The following is a 10,515-nucleotide window of genomic DNA, read 5'->3' on the forward strand; positions in this document are numbered from 1 at the left end:
CGTAGAACGTTTTGATACCTTCGATTTGACAGTAAATTCGTAATTTTTGGACAATAAACGAGTGAGATATGGTCTTTTTCGTGTGACTGCTCAAGGAAAGAAATTTTTTTAGAACGCACAACCGTTAATGTGAGAGCCCAGCCCAAATTGTCCCTAAAGCCCAGCCCATGTGGAGTAAGTTAAAAATAAAAAAAAATAAAATAATAATAATAGAAAAGAAAAGAAAGAAGAAACAGAAGCTTCTCTCCCGTAAGTTACATCGGCCGAGCTCTGTTTTCTTTTCTTCTTCAATTTCAAATCTTCTTCCTTCGATTGTGGCTGCACCGGTCGCCGAAAAATTAAAGTAAATATATATTCGGAAAGCCCGTGACGAGAGCTATCCATTGATACCTCTTTTGCAAGGTTTTATCGCGATCTCGTTCGAACCCGTGAACCTTGGCTCGTTCGAATTTTTCTCTTTTGCCTTGATTTCGTGTTCTTTCGAGCTTATACAATTAATTCTGTAGTTGTATTCGAAACTTGAAGTGTTTGAGGTAAAAAAATTCAGATTTTAGGGTTTTGAATTTTGGGTATTTTGATTTATTTGAGCTCCAATATTTAATATGTATGGTATTATTGATTGTAGGTGCTATATCGGAGCTAATTAGAGGTATCTAACGGATTTTCGGAATTTATTTGGATTAAATTCGAAAATTCAGATTTAATTATTTGGGAATTTATGATTTTTGAAATGTTAAATTGTTATTGGGATGTGTTTATGGCGTTAGAGACAGAAAATGGAAATTTTGGAAATTCTTAGAAAATATCGAAAATTTCAGATTCGGTACGATTGAAGTTTCGAAATTTCAAGTTGTCCGGTATTGAGATATTGAAGTTAAATAAATCACTAGATTTGACTTGCGATGAGTTTTAGGAATTTTAAAGCCTAAATTATAGATTTTTGGAATTTTAGGCTAAATTAAGGGATTTTGGAATTTCTTTCAATAAATTCCTTGATTATTTAACCAAGATAGGAATTGATGTGCAATAAATAATTTTGCCACAGGATTGGAGTTTTCGGGAAATATTTAAGATATTTTGTGATAAATTAAAGTCAGTTGAGGTACGTACGAACTGTTTTCATTACGACGTCTATATGATGTGAAAAGACGTTAAGTACTTTGTAATGAGTTGTGGCGTGCCTTATATGCTTCTGTGACTACGTGATTGCATTCATGCATTTATTGGTGTTGATACATCAGTGCATAGCATTTCGAGCCTTGACTCCGTTGATTGCTATTATTACTGATCTATCGAGTTGTTGCTTCATCGATGGAGCGGGTGGGTAGGATTAGCACTCCTGATGACTTGCATGAGGGCTGAGCGGGTAGCTCCCGTACCCTCGATGCTACGTGCATGGATGAGTGGCGACTTGATGTTGCGTTGCTACGTTCCTGGCACGGGTGGCCACTGTTACTGTTGTTGATGCGATTCATTTGGACTCCGTTTGGTATCTGTTATCGGTTGTTACCTTTCACGCATTGCATTACATTGCATTGCATCGCATTTTACTTGATTTCATTTCATGCCAGTTATATTTGTCGTAATATTACTGGTTCGTCGTACTGGGGCCCGACCCCTCGTTTCTTTTTATGCTGTGGTTATTTTTGATGCCATAGCAGGTTATCCAGGAGGATTTGACGCGTCTGGTGGAGCATCAGGTAGTGGTGCCCAGTCGTCGAGTCATGGTTGAGAGTTCCCAGATATATATATACTATATTATGGAGTCATACATTTACCGGGGAGATGCCCTGTTTAGCTGTACTGTTATTTTTACGATGTTTTGAATTGATGGTTGTGTGATCGAGCCTTGCCGGCTCTGCATGTGTTTAGTCCTGGCCCGTGCGGCTATAGGTTGTGAATTGATGTTATGACTTTATTTCGAGCGTATAAAGTTATTGTTGTGTTTTGATTTTTTTTGGGATGTCCTATTTACGATTAGGTCATGCCGAAATTTCCGTAGGCCCAAAATGAAAAATTTTAATCGCTTTCGCTGTTTACATTAAGATATTCTGGTTGTTTGGTCATTCAATATTAATCAGGAGCACGGGCCCCCACAGTTGGTATCAGAGCGTAACTGGGATATGCTCGAATTAGAGTCTAGGGCACTTGAGTCTAGACACAAATAACATGATTGTGCATGTGTTTGACTATGTGCTCTTATTTGAATTATTTGGTGTGATTTGCTTGAATTTACCTGCGTTAGAATTACTAGCTGATTAGGCATGAAATGTATTTTAGAACTTGCCTATAACTTTCTTTTACCTGTTATCTGCCTGTGGATTTAATACTCGTGTCTTGTAGAATGGCACCTGGGGGAAGAGGTAGAAAAAGAAAAGAAATAGCGCAAGAATCTGAGGCGCAAAATGTTCGCGGACTTGCAGATATCATTAGAGGTAGACGTGGTCGACCTCGAGGACAAGTCGCTCAAAATGTTGAAGAAGAAGTGAACCAAGAACCTCCTCGACCTGAAAGACCTGGAGCTAGACAAGTAGCGATTGAGCAAGAAGTGGAACAGCTGACACATAAAGTTGGAAGAATGCAGCTAATAATTTCTCAGTTCCAGGAATTACGTCCTCAAAAATTCTTTGGAAATGAGAGCGGAGAAAAAGCAGCAGGCTGGCTGAAAAGTATAAATCATCTATTTAATTTGTTGGAATATTCCCAAGATATTAGATTGAAGCTTGCTATCTACCAACTTAAAGACCGAGCACATCTCTGGTGGGAAGCCACAAAGAAAGCAATGAAGGACTCTGGTGACATTATTACTTGGGATGCTTTTCGTGCTCACTTTACACAAGAATATGCACCACCATCATATTATGCTGCTAAAGAAGAAGAGTTCAACCAGCTGGTGCAGGGCAATAAATCAGTGGTGGAATATGCTTCACAGTTTTCTGCTCTTTTGCCCTATGTTCCACATGTTGCTAGGAATGATCAGGCTAAACTATCACGTTTTCTGCACGGGTTGCAGCGGACTGTTCATACTTTGGTAATGACTAGATCGCCTAATACGTATATTCAAGCAGTTGAAAAGGCGAAGAAAATTGAAGCAAGTTTGCTCAGAGGAGACCCACAGCCAGGTCCATCATCTGTTTCTCAGGGATCTGGGAGTATTATGTTAATGCCAGTGGATTTACCTCCATATCAGCCTGTACAGTCATACCAACAACCCAAACAGCAGAGGTACAAGGCAAAAGGAAAGCAATTCAAGAAGAAGTCTCAATCCAGCTCCTCCAGTTCAGGCAGTGCACGAGGGGGAGGTTCTGTTGGGTCGTCTAGCACTGTGCATTGTGACCGATGTGGTGGTCGACATTTCAGTTCCCAATGTGTAGGAGTTCAGGGGACTTGTCATAATTGTGGTCAGGTTGGACATTACGCCAGGGTATGTCCTAATGCAGGGAGACAGCAGTTCCAGCCACAACCGTTTGGTCAAGTTCCCCGTGGACCAGTCTTTAGACCATATGTTCCTACCCACTCATTTCAGCAATCTAATTACCCACCTCCCAGAGGTCCTATTCAGCAGCCATTTCCAGGGCCACATCAAGCCCAAGTCCATGCTTTGACTCAGGACCAGGCTCAGGATGCACCAGGAGGAGTGATTGCAGGTATTTGTTATGTTTTTGACTATCCTGCACGCATATTGATAGACACAGGAGCATCTCATTCATTTTTATCTGCTGCATTTGTTGATGAGCATGAGATTGCTACTATTCCTTTGTTGGATACTGTGTCAGTTGCTACTCCTGTCGGTGTATATTTGATGTCCCGTGAGATAGTTTTGAACTGTGTGCTTAGATTTGAGGGTAATATTACGATAACAAATCTAATCAAATTAGCCATGACTGATTTTGAATGTATTCTGGGAATGGATGTGTTGACAAATTATCGAGCCACTGTGGATTGTTTCCATGGAGTTGTCAGATTTAGACCGTATTATGGCAGCAAATGGAATTTTTATGGTTATGATTCACAGTCTCGAATTCCATTAGTATCTGCAATGGAAATGTTCCGGTTGTTGTCAATCGGCAATGAAGGATTTTTGATTTATGCTCTTGATGCAACACGGGAAGAACGATTGAAAGTTTCAGACATTCCCGTTGTCAAGGATTTTCCAGATGTATTTCCTGATGAGATTCCAGGTTTTCCACCTCAAAGGAAAATAGATCTTAGCATTGAATTGATGCCAGGGACGAATCCTATTTCTAGAGCACCATATCGTTTAGCTCCAACAGAGTTGAAAGAACTCAAGGAACAGCTACAAGATTTACTGGAGAAAGGCTACATCAGACCAAGTATGTCGCCCTGGGGAGCTCCAGTATTGTTCGTAAAGAAGAAAGACGGAACGATGAGAATGTGCATCGATTATCGGCAGTTGAATCGGGCTACTGTGAAGAATAAATATCCTCTGCCGCGTATTGATGACTTGTTTGATCAGTTGCAGGGTACTTCTGTGTATTCTAAGATTGATCTTCGTTCCGGATATCATCAGCTTAGAGTCCGAGAGGAAGATGTTCCTAAGACAGCATTTCGGACACGATATGGGCATTATGAATTCTTAGTTGTGCCTTTCGGTTTGACTAATGCACCCGCAGTGTTTATGGATTTAATGAACCGTGTATTTCGAGAATTCATCGATAGATTCGTTATTGTATTTATTGATGATATCTTGATTTATTCTAAGTCAAAAACAGAGCACAAAGAACATTTGGCACTAGTCCTTCAGACACTCAGAGAAGCACAATTGTATGCCAAATTTTCTAAGTGTGAGTTCTGGTTGGACAGAGTTTTATTTTTAGGCCATGTTATATCTGCACAAGGAGTATCTGTTGATCCTAGTAAAGTTGAAGCTGTTATCAACTGGCCTAAACCAACAAATGTGTCTGAAATTCGAAGCTTTTTGGGATTAGCTGGGTATTATAGGTGTTTTATTGAGGGATTTTCTAAAATAGCTAGGCCGATGACCCAGTTGACACAAAAAGATCGACGTTTTGTATGGACTGCAGAATGTGAGTCTAGCTTCCGGACTTTGAAAGAAAAGTTGACCACAGCTCCAATGCTAGCTTTGCCTTCAGGCTCAGGTGGATTTGTTGTCTGTACAGATGCTTCTCTGAATGGACTGGGTTGTGTTTTGATGCAAAATGGGCGAGTGATTGCATATGCATCTCGTCAGTTGAAGCCACATGAGACTCGATATCCAGTTCATGATTTGGAGTTAGCTGCCATTGTGTTTGCATTAAAAATATGGCGTCATTATCTGTATGGTGAGCAATTTGTGATTTATTCTGATCACAAGAGTCTGAAGTATCTTTTCACACAGTCCGACTTGAATATGAGACAGCATCGATGGTTGGAATTACTTAAAGACTTTGATTGTGATATTCAGTACCAACCAGGGACGATGAATCAAGTTGCAGATGCTCTGAGTAGAAAAGTTCAGCCTAAAATGTTGACATCTTTGACTATTTCAAAAGTTCATGAGCATTTGGGAACTTTAGGATGGACTTATTGGTCTAAGGGCGACTATTTTATAGTTTCATCTATTCAAGTTGAACCACAAATTGTTTCTAAAATCAAAGCAGCACAGAGAACTGATCCGCATATTCATAAATGGAAGGAATTGACTATGACAAGTCAATCAGACAAGTTCAGTGTTGCTTCAGATGGATGTCTGCGCTATAATGGTAGAGTTGTGGTTCCGAATTTGATAGATTTGAAAGAATCTATACTTCGAGAAGCTCATTGTAGTCGACACAGTTTTCATCCAGGAGTCAGGAAGATGTATCATATCTTGAAATCTCATTATTGGTGGGAAGGCATGAAGAAAGAGATTTCTGAATTTGTAGCTAAATGTTTAACGTGCCAACAGGTTAAAGCTGAGAGAATGAGACCTGGTGGTATGTTACATAGTCTGGAAGTGCCACAGTGGAATTGGGAGCACATTGCTATGGATTTTGTGACACACCTGCCTCGTTCAAATCGTGGTTGTGATGCGATTTGGGTGATTGTTGATAGATTATCCAAATCAGCTCATTTTATTCCTTATGATCGTACTTGTACTTATAAGAAAATGGCAAAAATGTATATTGATCATATAGTAAGATTGCATGGTGTGCCAGTAACCATAGTATCAGATCGTGATCCCAGGTTTGCTTCGAAGTTTTGGGGCAGTTTGCAATCAGCATTGGGTTCAAAGTTGGCAATGAGCACTGCATATCACCCACAGACAGATGGTCAGTCAGAGAGGACCATTCAGACACTCGAGGATATGTTGCGAGCAGTCGTGATGGATTTTAGGGGTGGTTGGCAGGAATCATTGTCACTTGTTGAATTCTCTTACAATAACAGCTTCCAAGCAACCATCGGAATGGCACCATTTGAAGCCTTGTACGGTAGAAAGTGTAGATCTACGATATGCTGGGAAGATGTAGGAGAACGACATATGTCAATTCCAGAATTTATTCAAGAAATGAAAGAGAAGGTTGAAATGATCAGGAAAAGAATGAAAGCAGCTCAGGATCGTCAAGCAAGTTATGCTAATAAAAGGCGTAGACCTTTAGAAATTCAGGTTGGCGATCAGGTTTTCTTGAAGGTATCACCATTTCGTGGTACTATGTGATTTGGGCGTAAAGGGAAGCTAGCTCCACGTTATATTGGTCCGTATACGATTGTTGAGAAGATTGGCACTTTGGCTAATCGTTTGGACTTACCGCAGAATTTGTCTGCGATACATGATGTGTTTCATGTATCTATGTTACGAAAGTACGAGCCGGATCTTTCTCATGTCTTGAGGACTGATGAAGTGGAGTTAGATAGTTTCCTTAGCTATGTTGAGCATCCAGTGCAAATTCTTGATCGCAAAGAGAAGAAACTGAGGAACAAGACGATTCCACTGGTTCTGGTGCAGTGGAGTAGACATGGGCGAGAAGAAGCTACATGGGAGTTAGAGTCTAAAATGCGTCAGGAATGGCCTCGTTTGTTTGAAAATGTAATAGATTTCTCCATGTACTCTGAATTCCCTAAGTACTATCATTGGTAAATATTTATAAACCACTTTTGTATAAATGTTGTGTACGTTAGATTCGAGGATGAAATCTTTTATTAGTAGGGGAGAATGTGAGAGCCTAGCCCAAATTGTCCCTAAAGCCCAGCCCATGTGGAGTAAGTTAAAAATTAAAAAATAAAATAAAATAATAATAATAGAAAAGAAAAGAAAGAAGAAACAGAAGCTTCTCTCCCGTAAGTTACATCGGCCGAGCTCTGTTTTCTTTTCTTCTTCAATTTCAAATCTTCTTCCTTCGATTCTGGCTGCACCGGTCGCCGAAAAATTCAAGTAAATATATATTCGAAAAGCCCGTGACGAGAGCTATCCATTGATACCTCTTTTGCAAGGTTTTATCGCGATCTCGTTCGAACCCGTGAACCTTGGCTCGTTCGAATTTTTCTCTTTTGCCTTGATTTCGTGTTCTTTCGAGCTTATACAACTAATTCTGTAGTTGTATTCGAAACTTGAAGTGTTCGAGGTAAAAAAATTTCAGATTTTAGGGTTTTGAATTTTGGGTATTTTGATTTATTTGAGCTCCAATAATTAATATGTATTGTATTATTGATTGTAGGTGCTATATCGGAGCTAATTAGAGGTATCTAACGGATTTTCGGAATTTATTTGGATTAAATTCAAAAATTCAGATTTAATTATTTGGGAATTTATGATTTTTGAAATGTTAAATTGCTATTGGGATGTGTTTATGGCGTTAGAGATAGAAAATTGAAATTTTGGAAATTCTTAGAAAATATCGAAAATTTCAGATTCGGTACGATTGAAGTTTCGAAATTTCAAGTTGTCCGGTATTGAGAGATTGAAGCTAAATAAATCACGAGATTTGACTTGGATGAGTTTTAGGAATTTTAAAGCCTAAATTATAGATTTTTGGAATTTTAGGCTAAATTAGTGGATTTTGGAATTTCTTTCGATAAATTCCTTGATTATTTAACCAAGATAGGAATTGATGTGCAATAAATAATTTTGCCACAGGATTGGAGTTTTCGGGAAATATTTAAGATATTTTGTGGTAAATTAAAGTCAGTTGAGGTACGTACGAACTGTTTTCATCACGACGTCTGTATGATGTGAAATGACGTTAAGTACTTTGTAATGAGTTGTGGCGTGCCTTATATGCTTCTGTGACTACTTGATTGCATTCATGCATTTATTGGTGTTGATACTATCAGTGCATAGTATTTCGAGCCTTGACTCCATTGATTGCTATTATAACTAATCTATCGAGTTGTTGCATCATCGATGGAGCGGGTGGGTAGGATTAGCACTCCTGATGACTTGCATGAGGGCTGAGCGGGTAGCTCCCGTACCCTCGATGCTACCTGCATGGATGAGTGGCGACTTGATGTTGCGTTGCTACGTTCCTGGCACGGGTGGCCACTGTTACTGTTGTTGATGCGATTCATTTGGACTCCGTTTGGTATCCGTTATCGGTTGTTACCTTTCACGCATTGCATTACATTGCATTTTACTTGATTTCATTTCATGTCTGTTATATTTGTCGTAATATTACTGATTCGTCGTACTGGGGCCCGACCCCTCGTTTTTTTTTATGCTGTGGTTGTTTTTGATGCCATAGCAGGTTATCCAGGAGGATTTGACGCGTCTGGTGAAGCGTCAGGTAGTGGTGCCCAGTCGTCGAGTCATGGTTGAGAGTTCCCAGATATATATATACTATATTATGGAGTCATACATTTACCGGGGAGATGCCCTGTGTAGCTGTACTGTTATTTTTACGATGTTTTGAATTGATGGTTGTGTGATCGAGCCTTGCCGGCTTTGCATGTGTTTAGTCCTGGCCAGTGCGGCTATAGGTTGTGAATTGATGTTATGACTTTATTTCGAGCGTATAAAGTTATTGTTGTGTTTTGATTTTTTTTGGGATATCCTATTTACGAATAGGTCATGTCGAAATTTCGGTAGGCCCAAAATGAAAAATTTTAATCGCTTTCGCTGTTTACATTAAGATATCCTGGTTGTTTGGTCATTAAATATTAATCAGGAGCACGGGCCCCCACATTTGCTGTCATTTCAAATACTGAGACTTTTCGGTCGATTGTCTGAAAAAACTTTCAACATATAAAACGTAGAAATTTTTTATACCTTCGATTTGACAGTAAATTCGTAATTTTTGGATACGAAATGAGTGAGTTATGATTGTTTTTGAGGACTGCTCAAACTGCAATTTAATGAAAATGCATTCTCGAAGCCCTCGACGTTTTTAAGTATGTTCGACATGCAAAAGGAAATTATTTTATGTTTTTGAGGTATGATAAATGTCTTGTGACCAATTATGAACGGATTTGGAAGTCGGTGAACATGGCCGAGGACCTCTCCATCCCGATAAAGTATGACCGAGTTTGATCAGGATTGGAAATCTGTAAAGTATGACCAGGGACCAATCCACCAGGTAAAGTATGACCGGGGATTTTTTGTAAGTGGTAGTGGACATCTCTGCCAGCCCAGTACTGTGGTTTAGTCTGATCAGGCGCTATATGTTACGGGTCACTTGCTTTGACACATATCTCTACGCAAAATGATTTTTTTTATGTATGTCCAAGTATGTACGATGCAAGTATGTTTATGTAAAGTTTTACGATATGATGGCACGTCTATGTTTATGTAAGTACGTTCATGTTCAAATATGTACGTCCTTTTTTAAACTGCATATGGTTTTATTATGTATTACTTGTTATTCTAAGTTTATACATGTTGAGTTTTTAGACTCACTAGACTTGATCGATACAGGTGAGGACGAGTACGAGGAGAAAAAAATTGGGAATCCGTGAGTTGGCTCGGACTGCGTGGAGGCTCAACCCGTTGACCGCTTACGTTTTAAGAAATTTTTATGCACGTATCAAATACTTTGATTTTCACGAGATTACTTTACGATGTTTAAACAAGTGCTTTTGTATACTTTTATTGTAGTTTTTTTATTTCAAATATTTTAGACGAGCATATTATTTTTATAGCAATTTGAAAGTTTATTATTTATTTAAGAAATTTTTTAATTTTCCGCAAATTTCAAGTAGTTCAAAATACGGTACTTTACATCATTCCAATGAATCGGCGATCTGCACTTCCTCCCATACAGTGCCTCATAGGAAGACATACCTCTCGATGATTGGAAACTGTTGTTGTAGGTAAACTCCACTAGAGGTAGCTTTGATTCCCAATTCCCATGGAAATCTATCACACAAGCTTACAACAAATCCTCCAAAATCTGAATCACTCTCTCAGACAGGCCATCTGTCTGAGGGTGGAATGCAGTACTGAATAGCAACTTCGTCCCCATGGCTACATGTAAACTCTTCCAAAAGGACGTTGTGAACCTCAGGTCCCTGTCGAACACAATAGAAACTAGGATCCCGTGCAATAAAACTATCTCCCTGATATAGAGCTCTGCATACTTAGTC

At 39.2% G+C, this 10,515-nt stretch overlaps 1 long non-coding RNA gene across 2 annotated transcripts; it reads left to right on the forward strand.

Annotated features, from left to right (window-relative positions):
* Window positions 1-278: 278 nt before the first annotated feature.
* Window positions 279-8,940, forward strand: LOC140975921 (uncharacterized). Of its 2 annotated transcripts, none has more exons than XR_012175071.1 (4): window positions 279-533; window positions 7,656-7,679; window positions 8,075-8,131; window positions 8,682-8,940. It is a non-coding gene; the product is annotated as an uncharacterized lncRNA (long non-coding RNA). The 2 variants fall into 2 exon arrangements; XR_012175070.1 differs by lacking the exon at window positions 279-533 and adding an exon at window positions 7,382-7,562.
* The last annotated feature ends 1,575 nt before the right edge of the window (window positions 8,941-10,515 follow it).

Source organism: Primulina huaijiensis, chromosome 4 (genome assembly GCF_012295235.1).
Source record: "Primulina huaijiensis isolate GDHJ02 chromosome 4, ASM1229523v2, whole genome shotgun sequence".
NCBI lineage: Eukaryota > Viridiplantae > Streptophyta > Magnoliopsida > Lamiales > Gesneriaceae > Primulina > Primulina huaijiensis.